This window comes from Drosophila mauritiana, unplaced genomic scaffold, assembly GCF_004382145.1.
Source record: "Drosophila mauritiana strain mau12 unplaced genomic scaffold, ASM438214v1 U_260, whole genome shotgun sequence".
In the NCBI taxonomy this organism is placed as follows: Eukaryota; Metazoa; Arthropoda; class Insecta; order Diptera; family Drosophilidae; genus Drosophila; species Drosophila mauritiana.
In genome coordinates this window covers 9,187-22,752 of record NW_022881396.1, presented here as the reverse complement: position 1 = coordinate 22,752, position 13,566 = coordinate 9,187, and the positions used below count along the sequence as shown (strand labels likewise).

General features: G+C 43.8%; 1 non-coding gene and 1 pseudogene across 1 annotated transcript; both read left to right on the top strand.

Annotated features, from left to right (window-relative positions):
• The first annotated feature begins 2,993 nt into the window (after positions 1-2,993).
• On the top strand, positions 2,994-3,171 carry LOC117149621. The gene has a single exon (XR_004460412.1). It is a non-coding gene; the product is annotated as a 5.8S ribosomal RNA (ribosomal RNA).
• A 384-nt stretch (positions 3,172-3,555) lies between these two features.
• On the top strand, positions 3,556-12,779 carry LOC117149622 (annotated as a pseudogene).
• The last annotated feature ends 787 nt before the right edge of the window (positions 12,780-13,566 follow it).

The following is a 13,566-nucleotide window of genomic DNA, read 5'->3' as shown; positions in this document are numbered from 1 at the left end:
TATGCGCTTGGTTTTATGTTATATATTACCAGAGATATATATGAAAGAGATAATTTTAAATTTATCTTCAAATGCAAATGATTTAACTTAATATTTATATTGGTTAAACAAAAATTGTACATGTGTGGATACATATTATGTATGTTGGAAATAAATGATATTTTATAATGAATATGTATGTATAAAAGATAAATTATAGAATATATATATTACATAATTAGATGAATTCTTGTTATATTGGTAAACAAGTATAATTAAAATGAAATATGGATTACGAATGCTATATAAAAATGGCCGTAATCGAATGGATTTTTTTACTTATATATTTAAATTTTACCCAAGGCGAAATATTGATTTTATTCAATATAATAAATCATGGAATTATATAAAGTGAAAATCTATATATTATATATTATTATATTGCTTATTTCGATTCAAATATATGAATGGAATATGAAGGAAACATTATTCTGGTTGATCTGCAGTAGTTATATGCTTGTTCAAGATTAAGCATGCATGTCTAAGTACACGAATTAAAAGTGAACCGCAAAGGCTCATTATATCAGTTATGGTTCCTTAGATCGTTAACAGTTATTGGATACTGTGGTATTCTAGAGCTAATAATGCAATTAAAACATGAACCTTATGGGACATGTGCTTTTATTAGGCTAAACAAGCGATCGCAGATCGTTATATTGGTTGAACTCTAGATAATGCAGATCGTATGGTCTGTACGACGACAGATCTTTCAATGTTGCCTATCAACTTTTGATGGTAGTATTAGGACTACATGGTTGCAACGGGTACGGGGATCAGGGTTCGATTCCGGAGAGGAGCTGAGAACGGCTACCATCTAAGGAAGGCAGCAGGCGCGTAATTACCACTCCAGCTCGGGGAGGTAGTGACGAAAATACAATACAGGATCATATCGAGGCCTGTAATTGGATGAGTAACTTTAAATCTTTACAAGGACAATTGGAGGGCAGTCTGGTGCAGAGCCGCGGTAATTCCAGTCCAATAGGTATATTAAGTTGTTGCGGTTAAACGTTCGTAGTTGACTTGTGCTTCATACGGGTAGTAACTTAATTGTGGTTAGTACTATACTTTATGTATGTAAGGTATTACCGGTGGAGTTCTTATATGTGATTAATACTTGTATTTTTTCATATGTTCTCCTATTTAAACCTGCACTAGTGCTCTTAACGAGTGTTTTGTGGGCGGTACTATTATTTGAACAATTAGAGTGCTTAAGCAGGCTTCAAATGCCTGATATTCTGTGCATGGGATAATGAATAAGACTCTGTTCTGCTTTCATTGGTTTTCAGATCAAGAGGTAATGATTATAGAAGCAGTTTGGGGCATTAGTATTACGACGCGAGAGGTGAATTCTTGGACCGTCGTAAGACTATTAGCGAAGCATTTGCCAAAGATGTTTTCATTAATAAGAACGAAGTTAGAGGTTCGAAGGCGATAGATACGCCTAGTTCTAACATAAACGATGCAGCTAGCAATTGGGTGTAGCTACTTTTATGGTCTCTCAGTCGCTTCCGGGAAACCAAAGCTTTTGGGCTCCGGGGGAAGTATGGTTGCAAAGCTGAAACTTAAAGGAATTGACGGAAGGGACACAGGAGTGGAGCCTGCGGCTTAATTTGACTCAACACGGGAAACTTACCAGGTCGAACATAAGTGTGTAAGACAGATTGATAGCTCTTTCTCGAATCTATGGGTGGTGGTGCATGGCGTTTTAGTTCGTGGAGTGATTTGTCTGGTTAATTCGATAACGAACGAGACTCAAATATATTAAATAGATATTTCAGGATTATGGTGCTGAAGCTTATGTAGCCTTCATTCATGGTGGCAGTAAAATGTTTATTGTGTTTGAATGTGTTTATGTAAGTGGAGCGTACCTGTTGGTTTGTCCATTATAAGGACACTAGCTTCTTAAATGGACAATTGCGTTAGCAATAATGAGATTGAGCATAACAGGTCTGTGATGCCCTTAGATGTCTGGGTGCACGGCGCTACAATGAAAGTATAACGTGTATTTCTAGACCGAGAGGTCCGGGTAAACGCTGAACACTTTCATGCTTGGGATTGTGAACTGAAACTGTTCACATGAACTTGGAATTCCCAGTAAGTGTGAGTCATTAACTCGCATTGATTACGTCCTGCCTTTGTAACACGCCCGTCGCTACTACGATTGAATTATTTAGTGAGGTTCGGACGTGATATGTGACGCTTGCGTGTTACGGTTGTTTCGCAAAGTTGACCGAACTTGATTATTTAGAGGAAGTAAAGTCGTAACAGGTTTCCGTAGGTGAACTGCGGAAGGATCATTATTGTATAATATCCTTATCGTTATAAACATTTGTTATATACAAATAATAAATTTACAAAATAAAATATTACAAAATGATTCACGGAATCAAAAGTTAAAGTCAAATAAATGAAGATGGCTTTTATTTTATATGTGGGGCTTGGCAACTCATAAAAAGACTTTAACATTATTAATGTTGTTGTGCGTATTTGTGGCAGTACTACTAAACAATGGGTTTCCTATAAAACAAATTCTCGAAAATGGAATCGAAGAAACTGAACAAATTTGAAAGTAGAAGTCGAATTAAATTAAATAATTTTGAATGTGGTATTCAAAATAGTGTGTGTATATGGACCATAATATACACGCGTTGCGAATATGTATTGTTCATCTATGTTATGAGCATACGTTGGCTAATGCAACAACTAAAATATACATGTTTGTACTGTCATCCATCAGGTTATGTTTTATATAATTTTGCAGTATGTGTCACCCAAATAGCAAACCATAACAGATTTTTATGATACATAATGCTTATATGAACTAAGACATATCGCAACATTTATTTTTAGGTATAAAATAAATTTATTGAAGGAATTGATATTGCCAGTAAAATGGTGTATTTTTAATTTCTTTCAATAAAACAATATTGATATTATATAAAAATGAATTATAAAACTCTAAGCGGTGGATCACTCGGCTCATGGGTCGATGAAGAACGCAGCAAACTGTGCGTCATCGTGTGAACTGCAGGACACATGACATCGACATTTTGAACGCATATCGCAGTCCATGCTGTTATGTACTTTAATTAATTTTATAGTGCTGCTTGGACTACATATGGTTGAGGGTTGTAAGACTATGCTAATTAAGTTGTTTATAAATTTTTTATAAGCATATGGTATATTATTGGATTAAATAATGATTTTATTCATAATATTAAAAAGAAATGAAAACATTATCTCACATTTGAATGTGAAAACGAAGAGAAATATTTCTTTTTCAATCAATAATACTGAGAAATGTCTAGCATAAAAATTGAAATATTTTTCATCTAGAATTGTCTCTTATTATGATTCGGAAAAGAAAAATCTTGGTTTTGTTATTATTCTTCGTTGGTTCGTTAATGGATAAAAAATAATTTGCTTACAAGAACTATTGGAACTATTTATAACGAATTTAATTGATTGTTTTATCATTTATATATAAAGAATTTATGGCAAAAATAGTTATATATACAACCTCAACTCATATGGGACTACCCCTGAATTTAAGCATATTAATTAGGGGAGGAAAAGAAACTAACAAGGATTTTCTTAGTAGCGGCGAGCGAAAAGAAACAGTTCAGCACTAAGTCACTTTGTCTATATGGCAAATGTGAGATGCAGTGTATGGAGCGTCAATATTCTAGTATGAGAAATTAATGATTTAAGTCCTTCTTAATGAGGCCATTTACCATAGAGGGTGCCAGGCCCGTATAACGTTAATGATTACTAGATGATGTTTCCAAGAGTCGTGTTGCTTGATAGTGCAGCACTAAGTGGGTGGTAAACTCATCTAAAACTAAATATAACCATGAGACCGATAGTAAACAAGTACCGTGAGGGAAAGTTGAAAGAACTCTGAATAGAGAGTTAACAGTACGTGAAACTGCTTAGAGGTTAAGCCGATGAACTGAATATCCGTTATGGAAATTCATCATTAAAATTGTAATATTTAAATAATATTATTAAGAATAATGTGCATTTTTTCCATATAAGGACATTGTAATCTATTAGCATATCCAAATTTATAAATATAACTTATAGTTTATTCCAATTAAATTGCTTGCATTTTAACACAGAATAAATGTTATTAATTTGATAAGTGCTGATAGATTTATATTATTACAGAGCGTTAATTTTTCGGAATTATATAATGGCATAATTATCATTGATTTTTGTGTTTATTATATGCTCTTGTATGATTAACAATGCGAAAGATTCAGGATACCTTCGGGACCGTCTTGAAACACGGACCAAGGAGTCTAACATATGTGCAAGTTATTGGGATGTAACCTAATAGCGTAATTAACTTGACTAATAATGGATTAGTTTTTTAGCTATTTATAGCTAATTAACAATCCGGGGCGTTCTATATAGTTATGTATAATGTATATTTATATTATTTATGCCTCTAACTGGAACGTACTTGAGCATATATGCTGTGACCCGAAGATGGTGAACTATACTTGATCAGGTTGAAGTCAGGGGAAACCCTGATGGAAGACCGAAACAGTTCTGACGTGCAAATCGATTGTCAGAATTGAGTATAGGGGCGAAAGACCAATCGAACCATCTAGTAGCTGGTTCTTCCGAAGTTTCCCTCAGGATAGTGGTGCATTTTAATATTATATAAAATAATCTTATCTGGTAAAGCGAATGATTAGAGCCTTAGGGTCGAAACGATCTAACCTATTCTCAAACTTTAAATGGGTAAGAACTTAACTTTTTGATATGAAGTTCAAGGTTATGATATAATGTGCCCAGTGGGCCACTTTTGGTAAGCAGAACTGGCGCTGTGGGATGAACCAAACGTAATGTTACGGTGCCCAATTAACAACTCATGCAGATACCATGAAAGGCGTTGGTTGCTTAAAACAGCAGGACGGTGATCATGGAAGTCGAAATCCGCTAAGGAGTGTGTAACAACTCACCTGCCGAAGCACTAGCCCTTAAATGGATGGCGCTTAAGTTGTATACCTATACATTACGTAAAGTAGATGATTTATATTACTTGTGATATAAATTTTGAAACTTTAGTGAGTAGGAAGGTAAATGGTATGCGTAGAAGTGTTTGGCGTAAGCCTGCATGGAGCTGCCATTGGTAAGATCTTGGTGGTAGTAGCAAATAATCGAATGAGACCTTGGAGGACTGAAGTGGAGAAGGGTTTCGTGTGAACAGTGGTTGATCACGAGTTAGTCGGTCCTAAGTTCAAGGCGAAAGCCGAAAATTTTCAAGTAAAACAAAATGCCTAACTATATAAACAAGCGAATATAATAACTTGAATAATTTTGAACGAAGGGAATACGGTTCCAATTCCGTAACCTGTTGAGTATCCGTTTGTTATTAAATATGGCCTCGTGCTCATCTGGCAACAGGAACGACCATAAAGAAGCCGTCGAGAGATATCGGAAGAGTTTTCTTTTCTGTTTTATAGCCGTACTACCATGGAAGTCTTTCGCAGAGAGATATGGTAGATGGGCTAGAAGAGCATGACATATACTGTTGTGTCGATATTTCTCCTCGGACCTTGAAAATTTATGGTGGGGACACGCAAACTTTCAACAGGCCGTACCAATATCCGCAGCTGGTCTCCAAGGTGAAGAGTCTCTAGTCGATAGAATAATGTAGGTAAGGGAAGTCGGCAAATTAGATCCGTAACTTCGGGATAAGGATTGGTCTGAGATTGAGATAGTCGGGCTTGATTGGGAAACAATACATGGTTTATGTGCTCGTTCTGGGTAATAGAGTTTCTAGCATTTATGTTAGTTACTTGTTCCCCGGATAGTTTAGTTACGTAGCCATTGTGGAACTTTCTTGCTAAAATTTTTAAGAATACTATTTGGGTTAACCAATTAGTTTTATCATTATAACGATTATCAATTAACATCAATTCAGAACTGGACGGACTTGGGGAATCCGACTGTCTAATTAAAACAAAGCATTGTGATGGCCCTAGCGGGTGTTGAACAATGTGATTTCTGCCCAGTGCTCTGAATGTCAAAGTGAAGAATTCAAGTAAGCGCGGGTCACGGGGGAGTAATATGACTCTCTTAAGGTAGCCAAATGCCTCGTCATCTAATTAGTGACGCGCATGAATGGATTAACGAGGACGTGTTTTGTTGGCTCGTGTAAATTGCGAATAACTAGTTTTCCTTGTTTGGAAGTATTAAATGGTGATTTAGTGCTCGCGGAAGTCGAGTGAAAATTGTCGAGTGTTAAAAAAGCGGTTTGGAATTATAACAAACTATTGAATTTTCCACTCCGCACGTGTGCGAGGCGAGCTTACGAGTAAGTTTTTCGAGTAAGCTTTTGGAGCAGCTGTCAAAAGCTTATTGGTGGAGTCACTGCTAGGGTTGGTCTAGGACAGTTTTAGTGCTACCAGACGCTACCGATAGGTGGAGCTCTAGAGCATCTACCTTTTGTCACTGAGCAAACGAGCATACGGTTGCTGGCGTCGACGGTAGGAGGAGCCCATCGGAGTTATGCCGACCGAGAGCGACAGCAGCGCGAGTGCCTTGAGCGGATGTAGTGCTCGAGGAAATCCAGACGAGGCAGGCGCAGAAGCCATCTGGCCTCTAAGAGCTCGGCGCCGACGCAGGCGAAATTGGTTGCCCTGGCGTCGAATGGAGTGCCAGAACCCGTTGGTGTACTGAGGAGGCGTTTTCGTCGCTGGAGGACGCCCGGCGGCTACGGCAAAATCGATGCTGCCCCCCGCTGCTGCCACCGCTGTTGATCCTACTGCTGCCCTGCTGCCGACCACACTGCTGCCTCCGCCGTTTCCACTGCTGCTAAAACCACTGCCACCGCCGCTACCGCTGCCGCCCGTGCTGGGCAAGCAGCCATGATGGCAGAGCTGTCGGCCACCCAGCGCATGGTGAGAAGCAGCTTCCGCAGCCTAGGAGAAGTGGACACGGAAGAGCTCTCGTATGCTATCAGCCGCTACGATGAGCTGGTGCTGGCGTTAATGCTCCGGTGTGGAGAACTGGAGACGCGGCTCGCTATGCCGCCACCGCCGCCGCCGTCGTCGAATCCGTTAAAGAATACGGCCGCCAATGCTCCCCAGATGCCAGGTTGCACCCATCGCTGCCCGCGGACCACCAAGGTTCGCGAGACGTGGTCAGCGGTGGTGAAGTGCGACGACCCTGCGCTATCGGGGAAAGCTATAGCGGAAAAGGTGCGAACGATGGTTGCACCCTCCCTCGGAGTCAGAGTACATGAGGTACGTGAGCTCCGTCGAGGTGGTGGTGCGATCATTCGTACTCCTTCAGTTGGAGAGCTGCAGAAGGTGGTAGCATCAAAGAGGTTCGCTGAAGTTGGGCTAAATGTGGCACGGAATGCGGCCGAGAAGCCGAAGGTCGTCGTCTATGACGTCGACACAGCTATCGGCCCTGAGGAATTCATGCAGGAGCTGCATGGAAATAACTTCGACAGCGATATGACTATGTCCCAATTTAAGAAGTCCGTGCACCTGGTGACCAAGGCGTGGTCGGTAACCGACGGCGCCACAGTAAATGTAACGCTAGAGGTAGACGACCGCGCGATGGCGAAGCTTGATGTAGGTCGTGTCTACATCAAGTGGTTCTCATTCCGATGCCGAGCACAGGTCCGCACATACGCCTGCCACAGATGCGTGGGTTTCGACCACAAGGTCAGCGAATGCCGGCAGAAGGACAATGTCTGCCGCCAGTGCGGGCAACAAGGCCACACCGCGGCAAAGTGCCAAAACCCGGTGGACTGCCGGAACTGCCGTCACAGAGGGCAACCCTCGGGGCATTACATGCTCTCGAACGTGTGCCCGATATACGGGGCGTTGCTGGCGAGGGTGCAAGCTAGACATTAATGTTTAGCTTCATCCAAGCGAACTGTGGCCGAGGCAGAGCTGCGACCATCGAGCTCGGAGTCCGACTCAGGAGATCGGAGTCTATGTTCGCGCTGGTGCAGGAGCCGTATCTCGGCGGGACGGAATGGATGTGCTGCCTGAAGGAATGAGAATTTCACCGATCGGCGAGGGAAGGCAGCCATCCTAGTAGATCAACAGGAAGCCATCTGTATGCCAGTGGAGACCCTCACCACGGATTATGGCGTATGTCTGGTCGTTAAAGGGAGCTTTGGCTCAATCTTCCTTTGCGCCGCATACTGCCAGTTCGATGCACCTCTGGAACCGTACCTCCGGTACATGGATGCGGTCCTGCTGCAGGCCAGCAGAACCCCCGCAATCCTGGGCCTCGACGCGAATGCAGTGTCCCCCATGTGGCTTAGCAAACTCTCTCGTCATGCCGAGGGGCAAGCTAACTACAGACGGGGTGAGCTGCTGTCAGAGTGGATGCTGGAGGCAAGAGTCGCCGCCCTAAACCAGTCAACAGAGGTGTACACGTTCGACAATCAGAGCTACTAGCGATATCGACGTGACAATCGTCAATGAGGCAGCATCTATGTGGGCCACATATGAGTGGAGAGTGGACGAGTGGGAATTGAGTGACCACAACATCATTACTGTGTGGCCGAACCAACTACCGCGCGCGCAGTTGAGAGCATAGCTCCTGTGCCGTCCTGGAACTTCTCCAATGCACGTTGGCGATTGTTCAAGGAGGAAATGGTGAGTAGAGCAGCCGAACTTCCGGAAAACTTCTCAGAGTCGCCGTTGGACCAGCAAGTTTCGACCCGCAGTATACATAATGTATGTGATATTGCGCTGGGAAGAAAGTCAATTCGATCGCCCAACAGGAGAGCACGTTGGTGGACTGCCGACCTCTGCGCTGCAAGGCGCGAAGTCCGGAGACTTCGTCGCCTACTCCAAGATGGAAGGCGTCGTGATGACGGTGCCGCTATAGAGCGTGTAGTGGTCGAGCTGAGGCGGGCCTCAGCAAACTACAAGAAGCTCATTGGGAGGGCGAAAATGGATGACTGGAAACGCTTCGTGGGAGATCATGCCGACGACCCATGGGGCGCGTCTACAAGATTTGCCGAGGCCGCAGAAAGTGCACGGAGATTGGTGCCTCCGCGTGAATGGAGCTCATCACTGATTGGGGTGACTGTGCACGAGTGCTCCTCCGCAATTTCTTCCCAGTTGCGGAGTCCGAAGCACCGACTGCCATCGCGGAGGAAGTCCCACCGGCCCTCGAAGAATTCGAGGTTGATGCATGTGTTGCCCGGTTGAAGAGCAGGCGCTCTCCCGGCTTGGACGGCATCAATGGCACTATCTGCAAGGCAGTCTGGCGCGCCATACCCGAGCACCTAGCATCGTTGTTTTCCCGATGCATCCGATTAGGATACTTTCCCGCTGAGTGGAAGTGCCCACGAGTTGTCTCGCTGCTCAAAGGGCCAGATAAGGACAAGTGTGAGCCCTCATATAGAGGAATATGCTTGCTGCCAGTCTTTGGTAAGGTGCTCGAGGCCATCATGGTGAATCGTGTGAGAGAAGTTCTTCCGGAAGGCTGCAGATGGCAGTTTGGATTTCGCCAAGGACGATGTGTGGAGGATGCTTGGAGACACGTGAAGAGCAGTGTTTGTGCCAGCCCGGCGCAATACGTGCTCGGCACATTCGTGGACTTCAAAGGAGCATTCGACAACGTCGAATGGAGTGCTGCACTCCGCCGACTAGCAGACTTGGGATGCCGGGAGATGGGCTTGTGGCAGAGCTTTTTTCTCGGCCGAAGAGCAGTGATCCGAAGCAGTTCCGGTACTGTGGAAGTACCGGTAACTAGAGGCTGCCCGCAGGGGTCAATCAGTGGCCCATTTATCTGGGACATTCTGATGGATGTACTGCTTCAGCGTCTCCAGCCGTATTGCCAGCTGAGTGCATACGCTGATGACTTGCTGCTTCTCGTCGAGGGAAATTCCCGAGCTATGCTAGAGGAAAAAGGAGCACAGCTGATGTCCATCGTAGAAGCGTGGGGAGCGGAAGTTGGCGTTGCCGTCTCGACCAGCAAGACGGTAATAATGCTGCTAAACCTTGAGACGTGCGCCTACGGTGAGGTTTGCTGGAGCGAACCTTCCGTATGTGCGTAGCTGTCGGTACCTTGGCATCACGGTCAGTGAAGGAATGAAATTCCTCACGCACATAGCTTCGCTTCGCCAGCGGATGACCGGAGTCGTTGGAGCATTGGCGCGTGTGCTTCGAGCCGACTGGGGCTTCAGTCCTCGAGCCAGGCGGACCATATATGACGGACTCATGGCACCTTGTGTGCTGTTTGGTGCCCCGGTATGGTATGACACCGCCGAGCAAGTAGCCGCCCGGAGACGACTAGCCTCCTGCCAGAGGCTAATCCTGCTTGGATGCCTTTCGGTATGCCGAACAGTGTCCACAGTGGCACTGCAGGTACTTGGTGGAGCTCCCCCGCTTGACTTGGCTGCTAAGTTTTTAGCGTCAAATACAAGCTGAAGCGTGGATACCCGCTGGAGGAGAACGACTGGCTATATGACGAGGACACTACGTGTCTAAGCTGGAAGCAGAGGAAGACTCGCCTAGAAGAGTGCTTACTGCAGAGTTGGCAGAACAGATGGGATGATGACAGCGAACCAGGACGGGTGACGCATAAATTCATCCCATATGTCACTCTCGCCTATCGGGATCCAAGATTTGGATTCTCGATGAGGACGTCTTACCTGCTGACAGGTCACGGGTCGTTTAACGCATTTTTGCAAGGGAGAGCCCTCAGCGATACCACTGCTTGCGCTTGTGGAGATCCATATGAGGACTGGATGCACATATTGTGCGCTTGCCCCCTATATGCAGATTTGCGGAACCTCGATGGACTTGGAGTGCAGCGCCTTGGCGAAAACTGGACCTTCGATAGAATCCTGGAAGATCAACAGAGGACTCAACGGCTGGCAGTGTTTGCGGACGAAGTGTTCCGTAGGAGGAGGGGTGTTTAGCCCAACAACTTCGCCGTGTGGTTAGCGGGCGAGAATACTTCCACAGTCCGCTATTGCTTGTCGTAAGAGGCGACTAATATAGCCATAGGTCCCTCTAACCCTGCTTGTCGGAGCAAAAGGAGGAGGCCCACCGAGCCTCTCTTTCGGTACCACGGGTTGTGCAGCTATCCAAGACTGCACATTGAGGTAGGCCCCTGGTGGGTATCGTGGTGGCTGTGGTTGGTACCCATATCGCGGGTAGAGCCTTCGTGTTCGACGTTTGAGTTACGGTGCTAGTTGCGCAAACTCGGGTGCTGTGACCCAGAGATCAGTAGAGATTTTAGGTAGATCTCGCTCCTCAGCAAGGGGGAGTGCTTGCCCGGCAAGCAAGTACTCGAATTGCTACGGGGTGGTCGCTATGTACATAGCTATAGCTTCTAGTCCGGGACGCTTGTCTGGCGTATCCAGACACATACACCATGTTGATACATGCACCACTTGTGGTGTTCAGGGTGTCGTGGTTGTAATCCCTTCAGTGTGGAACACGCCACGTAAAACAAGTTCGGAGAGATCTGAAAAGTCGTCGTTGTCCCTATCTACTATCTAGCGAAACCACAGCCAAGGGAACGGGCTTGGAATAATTAGCGGGGAAAGAAGACCCTTTTGAGCTTGACTCTAATCTGGCAGTGTAAGGAGACATAAGAGGTGTAGAATAAGTGGGAGATATTAGACCTCGGTTTGGTATCGTCAATGAAATACCACTACTCTTATTGTTTCCTTACTTACTTGATTAAATGGAACGTGTATCATTTCCTAGCCATTATACGGATATATTATTATATCTTATGGTATTGGGTTTTGATGCAAGCTTCTTGATCAAAGTATCACGAGTTTGTTATATAATCGCAAACAAATTCTTTAATAAAACGATGCATTTATGTATTTTTGATTTGAAAATTTGGTATAACTCCAATTACTCAGGTATGATCCAATTCAAGGACATTGCCAGGTAGGGAGTTTGACTGGGGCGGTACATCTCTCAAATAATAACGGAGGTGTCCCAAGGCCAGCTCAGTGCGGACAGAAACCACACATAGAGCAAAAGGGCAAATGCTGACTTGATCTCGGTGTTCAGTACACACAGGGACAGCAAAAGCTCGGCCTATCGATCCTTTTGGTTTAAAGAGTTTTTAACAAGAGGTGTCAGAAAAGTTACCATAGGGATAACTGGCTTGTGGCGGCCAAGCGTTCATAGCGACGTCGCTTTTTGATCCTTCGATGTCGGCTCTTCCTATCATTGTGAAGCAAAATTCACCAAGCGTTGGATTGTTCACCCATGCAAGGGAACGTGAGCTGGGTTTAGACCGTCGTGAGACAGGTTAGTTTTACCCTACTAATGACAAAACGTTGTTGCGACAGCATTCCTGCGTAGTACGAGAGGAACCGCAGGTACGGACCAATGGCACAATACTTGTTCGAGCGAACAGTGGTATGACGCTACGTCCGTTGGATTATGCCTGAACGCCTCTAAGGTCGTATCCGTGCTGGACTGCAATGATAAATAAGGGGCAATTTGCATTGTATGGCTTCTAAACCATTTAAAGTTTATAATTTATTTTATAACGACAATGGATGTGATGCCAATGTAATTTGTAACATAGTAAATTAGGAGGATCTTCGATCACCTGATGCCGCGCTAGTTACATATAAAAGCATTATTTAATACAATGACAAAGCCTAGAATCAATTGTAAACGACTTTTGTAACAGGCAAGGTGTTGTAAGTGGTTGAGCAGCTGCCATACTGCGATCCACTGAAGCTTATCCTTTGCTTGATGATTCGATAAATAAATGATTTTTCTGTAGCCAAAGTCGTCATCAATTTAGTGACGCATATGATCATATAATTTTTGATATAAAGACTTTAAAGAGTTGCCAAATACCTCGTCATCAATTTAGTGACGCATATGATATTGTCCCTATCCTTTAAAGGAGTGCGCCCCCATTGTGACGGCCCGTCATCAATTTAATATGATATTGGACTTTAATGAATTGTGTCAAGTTGCCAAACACCTCGTCATCAATTTAGTGACGCATATGATATATCCCAAGTTGCCAAATACCTCGTCATCGCATATGATATTGTCCTATCATATAATTAATATAAAGACTTTAATGAATTGTGTCAAGTTGCCAAACACCTCGTCATCAATTTAGTGACGCATATGATATTGTCCCTATCATATACTTTAAAGAATCAAGTTGCCAAATACCTCGTCATCAATTTAGTGACGCATATGATATTGTCCTATCATATAATTAATATAAAGACTTTAATGAATTGTGTCAAGTTGCCAAACACCTCGTCATCAATTTAGTGACGCATATGATATTGTCCCTATCATATAATTTTTGATATAAAAACTTTACAAGTTGCCAAGTCATCAATTTAGTGACGCATGATATTGTCCCTATCACTTTAATGAATTGTGTCAAGTTGCCAAACACCTCGTCATCAATTTAGTGACGCATATGATATTGTCGATATAAAGACTTCAAGTTGCCAAATACCTCGTCATCAATTTAGTGACGCATATGATTGTCTCTATCATATAATAATATAAAGACTTT